Source organism: Polypterus senegalus, chromosome 9 (genome assembly GCF_016835505.1).
Source record: "Polypterus senegalus isolate Bchr_013 chromosome 9, ASM1683550v1, whole genome shotgun sequence".
Taxonomy (NCBI): Eukaryota; Metazoa; Chordata; class Cladistia; order Polypteriformes; family Polypteridae; genus Polypterus; species Polypterus senegalus.
Genome location: NC_053162.1, coordinates 88,796,507 through 88,817,917, shown reverse-complemented (window position 1 = coordinate 88,817,917; position 21,411 = coordinate 88,796,507). Strand labels below are relative to the sequence as shown.

The 21,411-nt window shown below is 38.5% G+C and overlaps 1 protein-coding gene across 11 annotated transcripts in view; it reads right to left on the bottom strand.

The window, feature by feature from the left end:
• Positions 1-21,411, bottom strand: part of chst6 (carbohydrate sulfotransferase 6) — a 126,638-nt gene that overhangs the window by 6,485 nt on the left and 98,742 nt on the right. Inside the window, exon 1 of one of the 11 annotated variants that reach the window (XM_039763438.1) lies at positions 6,494-6,703. The exons of the other annotated variants lie outside the window; for them this stretch is intronic. The gene's annotated coding sequence lies outside the window, so the exon portion shown is untranslated. Of the gene's footprint in view, positions 1-6,493; positions 6,704-21,411 lie in introns of those variants that run through there. 11 annotated transcript variants of the gene reach the window in all.

Genomic DNA, 21,411 nt, shown 5'->3' with positions numbered 1-21,411 from the left:
CCTGATTGGTGGATTGCTGCAGAGATGGTTGTCCTTCTGGAAGGTTCTCCTCTCTCCACAGAGGACCTCTGGACCTATAATTTGCTATATACTTTCTTTAAAATCATTTTTAAATGCGGAAAACGAATTTCTTACAAAAATTAATGACAGATTTTGATTTTCTAGAACACGAGGCAGCGTTATCATTTTCGGAGACATATGAAATTTTTTTCTTAAAATACTATTATTTTAAATACATTTTTTAAAATTTCCTTTTCCTTGCCCATTGCACTTTGGCAAACAGGAGGGGGCGCGAAATCTTCAGTTGTCCCCAGGCGCTGAAAACCCTAGCTACGCCTCTGGTTAGAAGCTGTATCCCGATAATCCTCAACGCTTTTGACACAACTCGCTGTAGAGCTTTCCTATCAGCTGCTGTGGAGCTGTGATTCCATACTCAGATACAATGGGTTAAAATACTTTAAGTGGTGCACTGAGAGTAACAACGCTAAAGCAGCCGAGGTACAATGCACCAATTTATATAGTTACAGGTTGATTACAATTGAGTGCCTTAAATTTTTAAATGATATGTGGTTAATTTCAGTGTATTTGATAAAGTCCACTTCATAGGTGTGAATCTAAAAAATAAAAGGAAACCACACAGGAACAGTAAAACTGCTTTGATGCTGGGTATCGCCAGTTTGCAAAATTGAGCAGAAACATGAATATGCAGGGTTTGTGCATAACCTTATGCCAAGTTTAGTCTTTATAAATCGCTATGTGAACATGGAAATGGGCGTACGCAACATTTTTGTGCATACACACCATTCATACATGAGGCCCCTGATGATACTGCCTCCATGTGGCATCAAGTCTCAATCCAGATTCTTTTCCTTTGTAGGTCCTAGTTAGTGGAACAGACTTCCTCAATGAATTTAAGAAGCAATTTAAAACCCATTTATTCTGTGAATAACTGATTGAAGAACAATAAAAAGGGGGAAAAAAAACTTTGCTTTGTGATATTTATATTGTTGGTTAAATTTGTTAGATTAAATCTAATTGTGTTATCTATTGTAAGCTATGATTGTATATGTATTATTACATCTTTTCACTTGTGGCAGTCATTTTTCATTACATGTCCTATTACACTTACTGAACAAACAGGCTCTAGCCTAATGTTACTTGATTTAGAATATAATGTTAAGTCAATGAGCTTCAGTGATAGTGCCGATTAACTAGATGCATCAGAAGTAGTATGTAACTAAGTATTTTTCAGTATACATTAGTTGTATTTTTTTTTTAATCCAGGAGCTAATATTATTAAATCACTTGAGCTGTTTACTGGTACACATGCAACAAACAGTTGGTCCTTGGTGGTGCTAGTGTGAAAGAGATTGCAAAACACCATATGAAAGCAGTATTTCGGTAGTGTTACAAAGGTGACTTAAACGATTCATTCAAAGCGAATATGTGCGAAAAAACTAGACTCTCGATTAGCAAAGCCTGAAATCAGTACTGCTTCAGTAAACAGTGGAGTTGAGTAAATAAATGTCTGCCAACAAAAATCAAAAGTTACTAATTACTTTTACTCACTCAAAATCATGTTCTGTTCTTATTACATTGTGAAAAACAGCATTTCCATTAACTATAGGAAAAACTTCAAAAAGTGTTTAACACTAATCATTGACTGGTATTGCAAACTTAATGATGATATGCAGGTAGTGTTGGCTTTTTGAAGAACACAAGGCTATGTGTTGATACAATAAATATAGTGTAATCAGTTTCTCTCATATTTATTGTCACATGTGACACAAACCTGGTCTGCCAAAGGGATTGACAATGCTGTGTGGTATAGTTCACCATTACTAACTGCACTCATTTCTCCTCACACCTAACCACTCCCAAACCCCACTTTCACCTGTTCGCCTAATCTTGCTTGATTAACGGGAGCTGGGGGATAGGAATGGGGGGAATCTCATCTCTCTTCGAATGTGGTCTGTGGGTTTTCAAGGAACTTCATAAAGGTACAACTGGGTCCCAAGGCCACGCAATCACTATTCCAAGATAATCTAGGAAGACAATGCAATTGTTATCCCAAAGTGGATGAAAGGAAAAAACTGGAGCAGTTGCGATCTTTGATGATATGCTGCTTTTGACAATGCTTTTATTTAAACTTTGTGAGAACAGATGAAATCATGTGCAGCAGCACACTATCTGATGGGAATCTTATTCCCCACTTCTGCATTTGCACAAGGTAAAATAAAATATATGAGAGGTTATATATATATATGAAATACCTCTGTTACTGTATCATTTGTGCAAAACCAACTGCTTACATCCACATCACCTGGTAAACACTTGGTAAATTTGTCATCTTTGAGTTTTTGTCAAATTTTGCTTTCACTTCACTTCTGCATTTGGCCTTTATTTGCTTAAACCAGCACACCATGTTTCTCCGTGAAATAGTTATCAGTGCTGTGATGAAAAGGGTGACACTGTTTTTTTAAACGTTCCACTCACTAAAGCATTATTAATGACAAATATTAACAAGTATAAAAACATGTATCAGCAGGTTATGTTAAGTTGGGGAGCAAATAACAAAACAGCTCAGGATCCTGGTTGACAACCCTCCAGGAAGACATGGAGTCCAGTCTCACCGTTCCGGAAATGAACATCTATCTGCAACAGCCAGATGTTACAGGGGCATTCCCTTGGCTGGGTCCAGCTGCTTGGGTCCTCAACAATGAGGATCCTGCAAGCCGGACCACCCTTAGGAAATTGCGCTACATGGCTGCAGTGGGGTAACTGATGTTCCCGCACAATGAAGGGTAATGTGCTTCATTTGGGACTCCGTGAGCAACCGTTCATTTGACACAAAAGTCAAACCAGCAGTACCTAAAGATTTTCTGAAGAGACACAGTACCGAAGGAGTCCAATCTTCGTCTCAGGTCACTGGATAGCATCCATGTCTCACTGCATCCAATATGGCTAACACGGTACAACACCCTACTACGATGTTTATGAAAGAAAACTTAAAATAAAATGAAAATATCCACTAGGTGGAGATGTAACAACATACTAGTGCACAATCCTAACTAGCTGCTAAACAAGACAGAAAAGATGTGAATAATGAAGTCACCATTAAAACAGCATACCAAAAACAAAGTATGGTTAAAAAAAGGTTTATGGAAAAGTACAATAAACAATACATTTGTCACTATCTTTTGGTTAAACTAATCATAGAAATATATTACACCATAGGTTTACCAATATTGGTGACATTGTGGAGATTTTTTTCTGTCAATAATGTGTAACTTGTGGGAAAATACATATAATGCATCCAATTAATTAAGTTTGAGGCAATTACTATTTGCATTATCCTGTAGTATAAAAGCATCAGTTAAAAAAGTTAGGGGAGGAATTTCTAAAGTTGTCAGTCTTTTTTAACTCGCCTAGTCCTGAACAGGGTCATGGGGGTCTGGTGGAGCCTGTCCCTGCTAGCATAAACCACAAGGCAGGAACAAACCCTGGGACACGGAGACAGTCCATTACAGGGCAAACACACACACACACACCAATCACACACTAGGGCCAATTTAGAAATGCCAGCTCAACTAACCTGCATGTCTTTGAACTGTGGGAGGAAACCAGAGTACCTGGAGGAAACTCACACAGACATGGGGTGAGCACGCAAACTCCATACAGGGAGGACCTGGGACATGAACCCTGGTCTCCTTACTGCAAGACAACAGCACTACCACTGCACCACCAAACCACAACATTTCTAAAGTATCTGATTTTTAAATTTATGAACAGTTTTGTTACCTAACCAAAAGTTATCTATTCATCCGTCCACTATCAAACCCACTAAGTTTAATTCAGGGGCATCGGATGCTGGAGCATATTCCTGCAGCACTGGGTTCAAGGCCATATGCCTTAAATGAGGCTGTAGTCCATTACAGGACACGCAAAAAAACCTTCCCTTACAATCTGTTAATTAACCTAACCTGCATGTTTCTCGAATGTGACAGGGCAAATGGAGTTCTGAAAGGGAAAAAAAATAGAAATGGAGAAATAATGATCAAGAATTAGAGAAATTAGTTTGTATTTATATATCAATTCTTGTTTAATACTATATTTGTGATTAATGTATAGCATGCTAGGTTCATAAGAAAGTGAGCTTGATAAGACTAAATTAAACTGAAAATTAAACTCAAGTATTAACTTATATTTCACTATACTGCCATTTGTATTGTGATTTCATAATCACTAATTATTTTAAAATGAAACACAGCTGAAACCTACTTCAAAAGTATAGAGACTGCCTGTTCCCTTGCCCAAAAAATGATTCTCAGAATGGGATAAACTGATTTCCAGATTCATATGGCAAGGCAAGAAACCATGACAGTTGTCATCAACATTACCAGGGATCACGTTAAGTACAATACAGTTTAGAATTTTGCCAATTGACCAAAAGCAGCAAATTAAACATTTCAGACAACACTTGCCTGCCGAACTATACTCTAAATTAATGGATTGGAATTGTGAATGTGTTGAATGTTGACTGTTATGTATTAGCATTTCAGTGCACTGTTTACTTAATAAACACTCATTTACATGTCTGCTGTCAGTGTTAGGTATTTGATGTATGTTGAAATAGATTTTAATTTAATTTTTGTAGTTGTACTGTATGACAAAGTATTATAATACATCTTTATTTTATAGGATTTTTGAATGACATTATTTAGCAGGCATTTAATCATCACTAGATTTAAGCAGAGGTTCGGATCTTGAGTTGCAAGTACTGTTTATGTGCGTGATCATATCTTTTGGTTGTGCTCTTTGTCTCTCTTGATGCTGCTCTCGATCATACAAACAAATCAACAACCACAAACACAACCACACCCTCTGAACAATTTTTTTCATGGCCCACTTCTTAGGATGGCCCCACCCTTGCACACAGTCTACTGAACACTAACACACATAATTATCATGCCAAAACACCACTACAGGTATGGAAATCTGCTACATAATTTGGTCTGATGGAGATTATTTTAGAGCAGCAATCTTGGTTACAGAAAACATTTAGACAGGAGATCATCATAAAATACATATTTCCTTTAGTATAAAAAAATCTAACTTCATATAAAGGTTAAACCCAGAAGTTTATACATTACTTCATTATGAGACTTGGCAAATTTGAGGCACAGAAAAGCTTACAGCTACTACAGCATTAAATAAAAAAGAGTTAAGATTATACAGTATATCATATAACCATGTTAGAACTTCTAAAATCAAAATCATTCAATTTATAGATTTCAACTAGTAATCTAAAAGTATACCTTACCAAAACAAACATATTCCATATTAAATTACTGACCTATAATGTCAATTAATGAATAATTAACAAAAATAATTGAAGGTTTGTGTGTATTGAAAAGAAAAAAAAATGTTTTAAGTTGTATGTGTGAAGAAAATGTGTCTTTCAGTGTCTTAAAAACTTCCATCCATCTAATCTAATTTTACTGGTCCCAGCAGCAACAGCCTATCTTGGAAGCATCAGACACGTGGTAAAAACCAGCCCTGGACAGGACAGTGCCCGATAGAGGGCACATTTATACATAAAAGTAGGCCAAAGTGCAAAAAAAAAAAAAAAACATATGCAGACAAAGTAAAGAAGTGCACATTCCACATAGGCAGTGCCCAGGTAAGAATGCAAACCCAGGACTCTAAAAGACAGAAGCAGGTCATGTTTAAGCACTGTCAACTGTGCAAACCTACTGGAAAGTTCTGAACATGTAATAAAATGTATTTAAATTGAAAGAAAAATATCTAAATGCCCAATGTCTCAAATAAATGAATTATGAGCCATTTTCAGTTTAATAATAGATTTATATCAATATATTCTAAAAGGGATTTATAGGGATCAATTTTAATTAAATGGTATTAATTTATGGTTAATTTCATATTGAATGCTGTTCTCAATGCAAAGGTATATTTCATTTTGGTAATAAAATTAAAAAAATTGAGAATTCATGACTAACTTTTTTTTATATAAAGGAAGTGTGTAAAATAATTGTTAGATGTGAAAGACTAAAAGGAAAAATACCCCTCTTTTCATAAATAGCACACAAAAGAAGTACTGAAATGCCAACTTGCATCTGCTAAGTTTCCTGTTCACATGCCTTGTCTAATAAACAGTTCAAACTGCTTCGGAACATTTAAAAAATATTCACTGATAAGTGTATTTCTAAACAATAAAATTAGAATTGTCACTTATAAAAAACAGCATGAAGCTCCAGCAGTGAAAACTTCAGGTTAACTCCCTTTTCTACATTTTATAAGATTTTCCCAAAATGGTGCATAACACTTGTTTAAAAAAAAATAACTATAACAAAGAATTTAGAAAAGTTTGTTTTTCCCCCCCAAATTAAATAGAATATTTGTTTATAAATAATGTTGATGATCTTAGCGTCCTTAAATGCAGATGCAAATACATTTAAAAAGAATTTCTTACCAGACTGAAACTGTATTATTCGTTTGTCTTGACTCCAGGCTAGCTGCTCATTGAGAATTATACCTATTCACAATCAGCATTTTCTTTCCATCTATTCCACTTCCGTGATTTCCTATAAGGAATATACCGCAAAGACCTAAGGCTCCAAAAGCCCACTTCAGAAATGCCATGTTTGCCTAGCACTCCATGCAAGGATAACAGCTGCTTCCCCAACAAAAGCTGTGCTAACTGAACAGCATGTAAGCAATATACAATTCAAGAGCTTCACCAAGTGCCGGCCCCCTAAAAAAAAAAAAACCACGCTTTCAGAGTTGCAAGGTGGTGCTACAGGACTTTGTAAGGAAGTTTAACGTATTTCAAGCTCAGACCCATTCAGAAGGGCCTTCTTTCACCCTTGCATCATTTTCATCATATGTCAGGTTTTACTTTCCAGACTTCCCAAAAAAATAGAAACTAAAAGCAGAATGAAAGAGAATGAAAAATTTCACATCATTTAAGTTGTAAGAGTACATGATACATTTTACTTTCTATTTTCTCGTATGGGAATCTTTACACATAAGGGTACTTTGACATATAAAATAAAAAAAAAAATACACTTCTGCATCTGTGAAAAAGAGGATTAGAAAAATAAAGGCACTGTTTTTAATGTGGTAGAAGCAAACTGAGGTAGTATTAATGAGTCGCAGACTAAGAATGTGGCAACTTTCTGTAGAATGGCATAAATCACATTGGCAACACATCTATTTTTCATGGTTCAATTTTAAAAATAACAATACTGCTTATTAGACAGAAGTAAATTCAGTACAAGTAATAAAGATTAAAGATGGACTGTATATCATCACATAGTCATGCCAAGTTTTCTTATTAGTGATGTCTTTTACTCAACATAAATTAATGAGAATATGTAAAGTAACACTTTACATATTTTCTGGAAATTTTTTAAATTTCCAATCACCATTTCAAACATTTGTACATAAAAAAGACATTTAAGTCGTAATGACCAGAGGTCATTTTTGGCTAGAACGGTTTCCATGCTTTGTTGTTTCCCAAAAAAAAAATGAATTAGGTTCAAGAGGTGAGCAAAAGCTACACTCCGAAGAAAATAGCATTTTCATATAATTTTGACATGAATGGAAACTGTGCTAGCGATTAAAGTGCCATCAAGTATGAATGCTTAAATGTATTAATACCATATATTATACTAGCATACAATTCTGGTCTTGAAACCCGAAAAATCAATCATTAAATCAGACCCCGACTTATACGCCGGTTCAAAAATACCAGACTTAATTGTTTATTTGGTTTTCTTTTTAAGTCTTTCAGCTTCATATTTTCTTCTGATTGAACGCTCCATTATAGATAAAGGGTGCTCTTACAATAAAGGTGTACGAGGACGTGAGATACAAAAAGCACAAAACAGTGAAAACGTCGCTTCAGAATAGTTCAGGTATTACCGTGTGGTCACGTAGGCACATTATACAGGAAAAAAAAGGCAGTGTGCTCCGTGGTTACTCTCTCATGTGGACGTTAGCATATCATAATCTTTTGGATCAATTATATGGTAAAAATCAAGCCCCGACCTATCCACAGGAGAACTTAAACGTAAGTATATACGGTAGTTGCACATGTACAATTGTGTATTGTGATGGTGTCACCTCTGTGTTCCCCACTGCCCTAAACAAATGTACCAAAACAGTTTTCCTTATTAAAGTTAACAGGTGGGTGTTAATAGAATTTTTGTTAATACTGTATATAATAATCTTTTACAATCTATTACAAGTATATAAAAAGTTATAACAGAATAATTATTAGACATAAGGAAAAGGACTGGATCTAAGGGTTAACTAAATGTAACTTAAAACTTAAGCACGTTAGGTCTCTGCACCAACAATTTTCCAAGGATACAATCCTTCTATATAAAAGTGGTCGGGTGTCCTTCCGTCCCGTAAGTGCTACGAAGGCGCAGAGTTTCACACACGCCCCGTCCATTTTGCAATGCACGATGGGATTTGTAGTTTCGTTTTTCCAGGTAAAAGATGATTTTCTACTCCAGACTGTGCGATATCTTCTTCTTTCTTGCTATATAAAAGCGGTCGAGATTGTCCTTCCGTCCCGTGATTGGAAAGCGTAGCGGTATTCCGCTTATCACAGACTTACTACTTGCAGCTTGCGGTACGAAGCGACATGATGTGAGCAGAGGTCTGGTGCTCCCATCGTTCCCTTACTTTTGTGCGCAATGCGCTGGAAAAATAGACAAAATTATGTCTCTAGAAATAATTAATGTTGATGGAGTACAAATGCCTCACCGCGTAGTAAATATCAGGGGGGTTCAAAAGGGTGACCTCAATATAGAAAAAAAGTTTAAATTTCATCACAAAAATAACAGAAACTACGAGTATTAAAGTAATACCGCTCAAATGCAATATAACCAAATTAATGAGTTTGTATAAAATATCAAATTGATCTACATATTGAATTGCCTTAAGAAGTGGTCAACTTAAAAGTCGGTCGCCTTAAAAGGCGGGTCAGCCTAGTATGGTAAATGAGTATTGAACACCCTGCAGAAAGAGAATCTGATGGGAAAGCCCCTACACCCCTCCTATAAAGCAGTAATGAGATCAACGGGAAATTCTGCTGAAAACCCCTCTTAATGAAGCGGTGTTCAGAATAATGGAAGAATCGTCAGGAGTCAGAAATTACTGGTGGCTTTAGTTGATTGGATGAGATGATAAAGTTCTGTATATTAAGAGTCAGATGATCTGATATATTAAATATGGTGATGTAATTAGTGTGGCGAGTCGCTGGGGCTACGACCCGGCCTGGACGCCTGGAGGGACCGGAAGGTGGCACATACGTCCTCCGGGACACGAGGGGGCAACCACACTGGAACAGAGGAGGACCACAGGAGAGGAACAAGGAGGCTTACGCCTATTTTAACCTGTGGCCACCGCCAGGGGGCGCCCCGTGTCAGAGGAGGCCCGGGATGGATTTACTTCTGCCACACCTGGGAAGATGGAGGAGAATCCCTCCAGGGTCGCCCGGAGTGCTTCCGAGTGCTCTTCCGCCACACCAGGAAGTGATGTCAGAGGGAGCACCTGGAACACATCTGGGGGAGAATAAAAGGGCCCGCCTTCCTACAGTCTGGGAGCTAGAGTCGGGAGTGGGAGCAGGACAAGGCTCCCATAGAGAGAGGAAAGGCGGTCCAAGGAACAGAGTGAGAAAGGCCCAGCATTAAGGTGATTGGGGCAAGAAGGCCCAGTGGACTGTGCGGGACTGAGTCGTGTAAATTATGGAGGAAAAATAAAAGACCTTTTCATAAAGATGTGGTGACTGTCTGATGGTGTCCGGGCATGTCTTACATTAGAAAAAAGTATAAAAAGAGAGGAGAATTGTTTTAATAGTTGCTCATTCCATGGACTGAGACCAGATTGAGTTTGAGTGCTCTGTCCAAGATTGGTTCTTGCCCTGCCCCAAATGCTGCCAGGCTAGCCTGTAGCGCATCAAAAACCCATGCTGGTTAAAGAAGTTTGAGTACATTAATGAGTGCAATGAACTGTGTGAAATTCAATTACTGCAAATAACAGTCTAGACCTATAATGCTATATAGCACTAACAAATTAATTGTTTTTAGTCTCTGTTTTAGGTAAAATAACTATACTTCTTTAAATTCTGTCAAATTACCTAAATGCAGAACTACTGTATATCAATTACACAGCAAATTCAAGTAAGATTTTATTTTTAAACAAAAATTATGCTTTAATTCATAGACTCTTAGAAGAAAGCTATTTTTCAAAACCCAAGAAAATACAGGAAATGCCTGTAGTTACCCTGATATGGGATTAATCATTGTTCTTGCATCTGATGCTGTTAGAGAAAATGGAATTAAGCAGATTTCAAAATGGATGGAAATTATGAAGCTCCCAAGTCAGACACATAGATCTACACAGGGACCAATAGTTTCCTTTTTCTCTCAAGGGAAATGGAAACGATGGTACAAAAATTTAGACAGAAATAACAATAACACATTATGGTTTAAATCTTTAAACCATGTAAACCCTTGATCATTTGAGAGTTTCCAGACATACATTGAACTAACTCCTTTTTAATTAAGTCTTGCTTTTCTTTATTCTTTGTCTCAAATTCTGTAGATTAAGAAACAAGATGTAATGCTACACCTAGTTTTGTGACATTTGATCCACTAAAATTTATTTATCAGCCAACTTATTATTTTTCTCATATTTTTGTCTAAATGTCTTAAGGAGAAGTCAAATTACAAACAAAAAATATATCTTAGGCTGAGCAGAGAAATACTGACGTGAAGAACAAATTAGCAGGTCACAGTGTCTTTTAGTTTCAGACCATCCTTAAATGTTTAAACCTTTTAATATCTGCATTAATTGCATATTGAATGTAATCATGTCTTTAGCCATAATTGACAGCCTGATTAAACAAGTACAATAAAAATAAAACTCTCTTCTCTTTACCTCATACACTGACACAATGCTGACTTCTTTTGTTAAGACATTTGAGAAACATTTGACTAGACAATTAATGTCATCTCCTTTTTCAGTAAATGACTTAAACCAACCACATCCTACACTTATCAATCACATCCACAAAAAGGCTTGAAGGTACATGTATTTTGTCTTATTGTTCAATGATATTTTAGCTGCCTTTCTTGAATGACTGGATTCAGGTGTTGCCATGATATTTACATTGGGGTTAAGAATAGATTACAACTCTGTCATTCCAAAAGACATGTTTTTGCTTCACTCATTGTGTTATATAGCTTTTGTCTTGTGCTGCACCTTCTATCAAGCTTTAATTTAGAAACAGATACCCTAATATTTCTATTTAGTAATTGTTGAAGAAACACCAAGTTCACTGTTGCCTCAATTAATGCAAGCAATCATAGTTTTGCATAAACACCATCATGTATCATTTCTGAGATCACGGTTTTGCTAAACTGTACTTACTCAGTAATGAAAAATACACTTTTACGTTATCATCCAATGTTTATCTAAAATAAACTGTGGATTGTTCACAAGGACTTTGGCAAAATCAAATGTGAAAACAATTTTTATTTTAGAACACATCCTTTGTATTTTCTTATATAACCACTGTTATTCAACGAGTGTTATTTTACACCTTGCTATTAAGCTTAGTTTTGTTGGATGTTAGACCAACACTCCTATGAAAACTTGCAATATTTTTGAAACTTTTGCATTTGCATATACTGTATTTTCTCCATTTGTAAGAACATGCCGTATTGCTGAATTATTTGTGACTAAAACTAAATTGTTTAAGTTCTTTATGTATAAGTGAATTTTCGGTAATTGAAATGTGCAGTACAACTTTAATGGCACAACTATATAATTATTTATTTTACTACTATTAATTGTACTACTACTACTATTTTCATATGCTTTTTGTATTTGAGCAAAGTGTTATGACATAATGAAGAGAAATACAGGCTACATTTGTACCAGGTAAATGTGTAGAATAGCAGGAATCAATTAATTTATGGTGCATTCTACAACAATACTGTGTGGATTCCATGCAGGAATTATTACGGGAACATACTTTGGTAACAGGAAATAAATGGGTCATTGTCCTTTGGCAAACATACAGTATCTCATGTTCTTTTATCCTCAATTTGCAGCCTAGTAAGATAGCTTTCATGTGGCATGGTAATTGTTTTTTGTTTCCTCCATAAAGTGGAATAGTGCTCAAAAACGCATCTTTGTACAGGGCTTACAGGTGGAATAAATAACAGGAATTGGTAAGCTATTAGATGTAAACAAAGAGTGAGAAGAGCAATTTCCCCAAGTGAGTCAGGAAATTTATAAGATAGATTTAATAGGTCAGCGCTTTGTCAGAAGTGCTGCACTGTTTATAATTAACAGCTGGGCTGAAGCAGGACTTCCCCAAGATAAAGCAAAGTCCCTTAGGGGAAAATAGAGTCTGGTTTACCCTTTTTTTGGTTATCACCATAACCTTCACCAAGAAATGCAGAAGTGGCTGACTACTAAAAATAGGAAAAGACAAGTGTTCTGAATTACAGTGATTGACAAGTAAATGCAGAAGCTGAGTATAACTGAGTGTTGTCAGTTTGGCAAGAGACTAACAATCAAACAAATACTGTATATACTGCTATTATTACATTTCTGGAGTATTCCAGAGGTACCCAAGCTCAATTCTGTTGGGCCTCAGCTACTAAATGTTTTTATTCAAACCCAGTTTCTTAATTAGAAGACCATAATTCATGCTGAAGCAATATTAGCTCAAGCAACATTTTAATGTTTTATTTTACTGTAGTTAACCCACTTGTTAAAATTTTACACCCTTAATTGATTTGTTTAGTCTCAAACAGCTGCATTCACTTTTTAATTACTTCTTGTTTTCTTAAAAGCTGTCAATTAACGATAACATGCCAATGACAAGTGGCATGGTGATACAGTGGTAGCGCTGCTGCCTTGCAACAAGGAGACTGGGGTTTATGTCCTGGGAGCTCCCTGCATGTTCTCCCATGTACGTGTGGGTTTCTTCTGGTTGCACTGAATTGGCTGTCATGTTTGTGTATTCACCCTGTGGAAGAATGGCACCCTGTCTTGGGATTGTTCCCATCTTGCACCCTGTACTTGCTGGGATTGGCTCCAGCTTCCCCACAACTTGTTTTGGACAATAGGGATAGGTAAAGAAGGGATGCCAATGACATAGGAACCAACAAACAGTGAAAAACAGAAAATTGGATCATCTGGATGATATTTTTGAGAAAGAATGAGCTGAAATGACACAGCGGAAAAGAAAAAAAAACTGCAGCCACTGCAAACCTCAAAGACAACTGTGAACACTACTGAAGTGGGCTAGTTTAATTTGGGGGTCTGTAGGAATCAAAAATAATAATACATTTTATTTATTTGTAGGCGCCTTTCTAAATACTCAAGGACACCGAACAATAGACAAAACACAGATTATAAACAAAAGTAAAACACAAAAGTTAAAATCAGACAGAGCAATTGTAATCAAAGAGAAAAAGCAGTCTTAAACAAATGAGTTTTAAGTTTAGATCTGAAAAGTGAAAATGATTCAATATTTCTAAGCTCAGGTGGTAGTGGAGTTCCAAAGCTGGGGAGCAGAGCAAGTAGTATATGTCAGGGTGTTTTTGTCAAACTGTCAATCATATTTGATTGATGACCATAGCCCCACCCCTTATTGAGTTATGCCCTTAAGCTCCCTTCCATCTGATTGGTGGATTTGAATGATGCACCCCATCCCTCCACCTGATTGGTTAAGCAAAGGTAAAGGGCATTTTGATGGATGTCTACCCTCCTCCTTACCCCCACCCCCACCCACCTGTTTTCCCCAGGAAACTGTCAAGGGCATTTTGATGGATGTCTGCCCCTCCTTGAACCCACCACACCTGCTTGGCCACCTGTCTGTCAACACCCATTTTGTGGGGTGGAACCCCACTTCCTGGCCCCATCTCCCGATGGCAAGTCCAAGCACGTTGCTGCTGGAACCTCGACAAGTCCAAGCACGTTCCTATCCATACCCTCCCTGCTAGCCACACCTGTTGGTGGCCCCCACACCCCCCTGCCCCTTCTACCGAGGACAAGTTGAGGCATGTTGCTGCCATACCAAACGATGTGTCCAGGGCATGATCCTATCCATATCCAGTCAGGCAACCTCTGCCTCGGCCCCTCAGTCAGACCGCACCTGTTGGTTGGCCCCTCCACTTCCTGGCCCACTTCTCCCAAGGACAAGTCCAGATATGCTCCGGACGGGCTGAGCTACCTTATAGCCGTTCCTGCCTATACTGCTTTGGGTAAGAACCCCTGTATCTATCATTTTTAAAATATCTACGTATGTATCTAACCTTTGCTGTATCATTTGTAAGCCGCTTTTTTATCTTAGCTCACTTACAGGTCCAGCCTTTCCCATCACACTGAAAATCCTTTCACAGAAAGGCCTAAATGTCCAGCAGCTGAATCTTCAATCTCACAGACAGGCTTTGCGCTGAAAAGCTGGCAGCCCCCTGCGCGTGGTCGCAAGATGACTAGGGCCGAAGCTCTACGCATACGTGCAGGCAAGTGCATGTAGTTCGAAGCACACAGAAATACAAGCTACCCAGCTCTCTCTGTCTACACAGAGACTCTCGGAGGAGGCAGCCCGCAAGCTGGCCAGTGCCGAAGCTCTACGCGTACCCGAACAGGCACGTGGCTATAGCTTGAAGCTGCAACCTATATGAGCCCCGGAGTGCTGCTAGTGCTGTCAGTGCCGGCCATATGCTCGGAGCACTGACAGGCTCTGCTGTGTTCGTCCCTGCGCACGCATGCTTGTGAACAGCTGTGTGTAAGTTCCTCCCAACCCTAACCTCGGAACGGGAGCGCGCAGTTAACATGCTTGCTTGTTTCGTCGCGCACAGCTTCTCAGTACATGAGATGTAAAGGTTGTACTTAACTTTTAAAGTTAGTGGATTTAAAAATCACACACACACAGTTAAATAATATGCAACAGATCCCTTTTAAATCATGTTGGAGACGTCTAAAAAATATCTATCTTATGCTTTATAATTTGTAATTAATTAATTTATATATAAAGTATATCTAAAACAAGCCCGGTTCTATCCAATACCTCCCATTTTAAACCTCCCATAATGAAGAAATGTGTTTAGTTTTTCTAAAAGTTAGATTGCCTTAATCAGATCGGACATCTGGGATACAGAAGGGTGCTTTAAAGCTTTAAAATACAATTTTTCTATTCCTTAGGAATACAGCAGTCATTTTTCCAATACATGCGGCGCTCGCATGAATCTAAGGGGGAGGAGGTGGGGCGATTCACACTTCAGCTGTTAGTTAATTATTTTGGCACAAATGTCCTTACTATCAAGACTACCAGTCTAGTTAATCTTCTAAATTCACCCTCAATGCTACTAAAACAAAGGGTGCTTTTTCACAAACAGAGGGGAAAAGCAGTTTTCAAGGATAGCTGTCCTATGTAATGTGGACTACCTAAAAGAAAGAATAAACCTCACAGTTTTAGTTAAATTTTAATTATTGTGCTAACACCTATAATAGATATTATGTAACTATTCACTAAAAACATTTTCCTTCCTGATTTGACTAACGTGTCCAAAATAAGCCCAATCATCATCCCTGTAGTGTATAGGCTCCTTACACATACTATAACCATTCTTATTTTCAGTGGTTCATAACTGATGTAAAATGGAAGCCTATTACCAAGCATTAACAGAATTTCTAAAACTTTGTATTATACAAAGCACCCTTAGTAACAAAGTGGTTATAGCCTGTTGATGAAAATGCTGTTTTAAATTAAAAACCTGAACAAGATAACCATTTTCTAATCATCATATAAAATGTTTAGTAAATAAAGAGAGACTAAATACAATTTATAACAAAAAAGGAACACCAATGGACAGCTGAATAACCAAGAAAATCAAATTTAGCTTGAAGTGCCACAGAGTGTTTTACAAATAATCCCCTACAACAGTGGTTCTCAAACCGTGGGGATGGCCCCCCTAGGGGGGTGCGAAGTAATAAAAAGGGGGTGTGAAGATGTGAGAAAAAGAAAACATCCATTTCCATCCATCCATTTTCTAACCCGCTGAATCTGAATACAGGGTCACGGGGGTCTGCTGGAGCCAATCCCAGCCAACACAGGGCACAAGGCAGGAACCAATCCTGGGCAGGGTGCCAACCCACCGCAGGACACACACAAACACACCCACACACCAAGCACACACTAGGGCCAATTTAGAATCGCCAATCCACCTAACCTGCATGTCTTTGGATTGTGGGAGGAAACCGGAGCGCCGGAGGAAACCCACGCAGACACGGGGAGAACATGCAAACTCCACGCAGGGAGGACCCGAAAAAGAAAACAAGAATCGAAAATATGAAAATATGTCTATTGAACCCAAAACAAAATAACTTAAACTACATTCTGATACTAGAAAAATAAATATAGAGTTAGACAAATGTTGATAAAAGTTAAGTAGTTATAATAAAATATGCATCTATGGTATATCATTAATTAAAAAAGGACATATTGGTATTAGTGGGCTACTTAAAAAAAAAAAAAAAGTTAGGGGCGCGATTAAAACTGTTATGAAAACTCGGTTCGCAAATACGTAAAGGTTGAGAAACGCTACCCTACGGCCTAAATCTAAAAAGAGAAAGGGCCAGTTGCAGTGGTGAGATGGATCCAAAGCTGACATATTGGTTGAATTGGTAAATTCAGAGCAGAGCTTTTAAAAGTGAGTAGTCTGGATTTTTGCACCATATGATTAAGTTACTACTTACTACTGTCACGGAAACATTTTCAAAGGATTGCTGAAGCTTACAAATGTGTAGGGTATAACAGTTAAAAACCTTAAAGAGAATAATAAGTGGACTGTAAGCAAAATGTTCTGGCTCAGCAAAAATAAGGTTTACTGAACAATGCACAAGATGGAAAAAGGAGGTACCAGATTTTAAAAAAAGAAAGTGAAATCCTGATCCTCAATAGACCCTGACTAGTACAATGTTAATATATTGGATACTCTGTGCCTGGTGAAGTAGCTTAAAACATACCCCAGTAAACACACACACACTCGAAAAACCTCTGCTGAAGATGCCTTGTTGCGCCATTAAAAAACTCGGCGATACAAAAATCACCATTAAAAAGAAAAAAACCCTTTTCAATCAGAAAGGAGGGTTTCTCGGAGCCCTATTAAGAGCGGCCATTCCTTTCATCACTAGTTTCATAGGTTCAAGAGTATAAATATGAATACACGCACAAGATGACCCCTAGTACCTCAAACACATAAGATTCCAAAGCGGGTAAAAGTGAACTGGATAAACAAATGAAATTCATGCTTGAACGCTGTGACTTGAGCACCGATGCAAAATGAATACTTTATACGTCCGTCTTGCAAAGATCCCTTACCTTTGTGAAAAAAGCATATAAAGAAACAGGTATCACAGAAAAATGTCTAGATACAAACTTTTTAAAACCTAAAGATGTAAATAAAAAACAGACAGCATGGTCTCAGATCCCCTATGTATTAAGATATAATCTCATAAATACAGGAACATACTGTATTATAATATTCATTTTCCCCATGAATCAACAATACACTTGGTACGTCTAAAATCATCCGGACTTTGGGGCTACTAGTCTGTATTAAAATAATTATCATTTAGCGAAATGAATGAAAACACAGTTGCCTTATGTGTATTGAGCATTCGCTTCGATATATGCTCCTGGATCCTGTTCATCCTTGGAGGCTGTCTCCAACCGGCTGTAACAAATGAGAGAGTTTATAAAGTAAAAATGTTTCATTATCTCAGACTTTTAAAAACATGCGGACCCCCATGCAGAGATTCCCCTGCTACAGTGAGCCACCGTTTCGAAAGAGTACGCATTTCACAAACGGTCCCTTCTGTATGTAGTTCTGAATACTGTCCTCTTATTACGCCAGAGCTAACATACAACCGGCCTGCGCTTTTAAACCATGCCTGAATATTCTCAGAGGAGAGGTTTGAATTTTCAGACGCCGAGACAAAACTACTTGATTGTAAAGCCCGTTTCAGTATTAAAAAACTAATATTGTTTGCTTCAGTCCTATGAATTTGTACATTAATCGTCGTACACGTAGATAGAAATAAATGCTGCATCTTATACGCACACACGAGCGCGCTCACGCACGCACTTGTGAATCAACTTGGTAATATTAATATTAAGGATAAAATATAAGGATTCAGACCTCCGTTTTTTAAAGCATAAGAATCAAAAATATGCCATACTGTGCACCTGGAGCTTCACAACGAGATTGTCATCTTTCAGTATTAACAGTATGCTGAGTAATGGCCCGGTCTGAACGCTTATTTATATTCCGAAAAGAGCAGTATTTTTGAAATTTAGACATTGATTTCTTTTAGCAAATGCGTGCCCCTAGCACCGTTTTAAGACCGCTTACATTGACCCCGGAAGATATGAACTTATGTTAAAGGCATTATGTGTGAACATCTCTTGTGTCAGCAAAAGAAATGAGCTGGACTAACAGCTGAAGTGTGAATCGCCCCACTTCCTCCCTCTTAGATTCATGCGAGCGCCGCATGTATTGGAAAAATGACTGCTGTATTCCTAAGGAATAGAGAAATTGTATTTTAAAGCTTTAAAGCAGCTTTCTGTATCCCAGATGTTTGATCTGATTAAGGCAATCTTTTAGAAAAACTAAACACATTTCTTCATTATGGGAGGTTTAAAATGGGAGGTATTGGATAGAACCGGGCTTGTTTTAGATATACTTTATATATAAATTAATTAATTACAATTTATACAGCATAAGATAGATATTTTTTAGACGTCTCCAACATGATTTAAAAGGGAACTGTTGCATATTATTTAACTGTGTGTGTGTGATTTTTAAATCCACTAACTTTAAAAGTTAAGTACAACCTTTACATCTCATGTACTGAGAAGGTGTGCACGACGAAACAAGCAAGCAAGTTAACTGCGCGCTCCCGTTCCGGGGTTAGGGTGGGGGGAACTTACACACAGCTGTTCACAAGCATGCGTGCGCAGGGACGAACACAGCAGAGCCTGTCAGTGCTCCGAGCATATGGCCGGCACTGACGGCTCTAGAAGCACTCCAGGTCTCACACAGGTTGCAGCTTCAAGCTACAGCCACGTGCCTGTTCGGGTACGCGTAGAGCTTCGGCACTGGCCAGCTTGTGGGTGTACGCAGGGAGCTGCCTGCTCCAAGTGTCTCTGTGTAGACAGAGAGAGCCAGGCAGCTTGTATTACTGTGTGCTTCGAAGTACACGCATTTGCCTGCGCGTATGCGTAGAGCTTCGGCACTGGTCATCTTGCGACCGCACGCAGGGGGCTGCCAGCTTTTCAGCGCAGAGCCTGTCTGTGAGATTGAAGATTCAGCTGCTGGACATTTAGACCTTTCTGTGAAAGGATTTTCAGTGAGATGGGAAAGGCTGGACCTGTAAGTGGGCTTAGATAAAAAAAAGTGGCTTACAAATGATACAGCAAAGGTTAGATAGATATTTTAAAAATGATAGATACAGGGGTTCTTACCCAAAGCAGTATAGGCAGGAGCGGCTATAAGGTAATTCGGCCCGTCTGGAGCATATCTGGACTTGTCCTCGGGAGAAGTGGGCCAGGAAGTGGAGGGGCCAACCACAAAACAGGTGTTGACAGACAGGTGGCCAAGCAGGTGTGGTGGGGTGGTGGTGGGTTCAAGGAGGGGGCAGATATCCATCAAAATGCCCTTGACAGTTTCCTGGGACAAACAGGTGGGTGGGGGTGGTGGTAAGGAAGGGGCAGACATCCATCAAAATGCCCTTGACATTTGCTTAACCAATCAGATGGAAGGGGCAGGGTGCATCATTCAAATCCACCAATCAGATGGAAGGGGCGGGGTTTGAGGTCATCAATCACATTTGATTGACAGTTTGACAGAAACACCCTGACATATACTACTACTAGAGCAATTGCTCTGCTCTCCATAGTGGTAAGGAGAGACAAAGGGGACAGTCAAGTGGATGTAGGAAGAGGATCTGAGGGTGCGGGAGGGAATGGCAACATGGAGGAGGTCAGACAGATATGGCGGGGCAAGGCTGTGGATAGCCTTAAAAGTTAGTAGGAGAATTTTGAATTGAATTTGGAACTGAACTGGAAGCCAATGAACCTGCAGCAAAACGGAAGTGATATGGTGAATTGAGGGGGTTCTAATAATGATGCGGGCAGCTGAATTCTGTAACAGTTGAAGCTTATAAAGGGATTTGCGAGAAAGACCAAAGAAAAGGGAATTGCAATAATCCAGACAAGAAGTGACAAGGCTATGAACAAGGATAGCAGTGGCATGGGGAGTGAGGGAGTGGCGAATAAGATTAATGTTACGCAGGTGGAAATATGCAGACCGGAAGATGTTATTGATGTTGAACTGAAAGGATAAAAGTACTGTCAAGGGTGACACCCAAACTCAACCTGTGGGGAAGGGGAGACAGAGGAATTATCAATAACAAATGAAAAATGATTAGTTTTGGATAATGTTGATTTTTACCAATGAGGAGAACCTCAGTTTTGTTACTATTTGATTGAAGTTTGAAGAAAACCAGGATTTGATTTCTGCTATGCAATCAGTAAGGAAGGAGGGTGGAAAGGAAGCAGTAGGTTTGCTAGTGAGATAGAGCTGGGTGTCATCAGCATAACAGTGGAAGCTAATGTTATATTTACGAAAGATATTGCCAAGGCGAAGGAGGTAAATAATGAAAAGGATGGGCCTCAGGACAGAGCCCTGGGGCACACCTGAAGTAACAGTGGTGGGTTGGGATGTGAAGCTGAACAAACGGTTCAGATCCTACCTCTCAGGCCGCACTCCAATCTAGTGGTGTGCGGGTAATGCCATTCAAAGATGATCTATTGAGAAGAGTAGTGTGACAAATAGTGTCAAAGGCTGCACTCAGATCAAGAAGGATGAGAATAGTAATTAAACCAGAATCAGCTGCCATAAGGAGGTCATTAGTAATTTTTAATAAGTGCCATTTCTGTACTGTGGAGGGGACGAAAACCAGACTGGAACTGTTCATACAGATTATTTTGAGATAAATGAGAATGAAGTTGAATAGCCACTATTTTTTCAAGAATTTTGGAAATGAAGAGTAGATTAGAAATAGGACGAAAATTACTGAAATTGGTCGGATCGGCACCAGGTTTTTTCAGTATTGCGGTTATTGCAGCAGTTTTAAAAGATGAAGGAACAGTACCAGTAGTGAGAGAAGAGTGGATTATAGCAGAAATAAGAGGGACCAGAGAGGGGAGGCAGGCTTTGACCAGAACTGTAGGGAGAGGGTCCAGTTGACAGGTGGATGGCTTAGACTTACAGACAAGATCTGAGA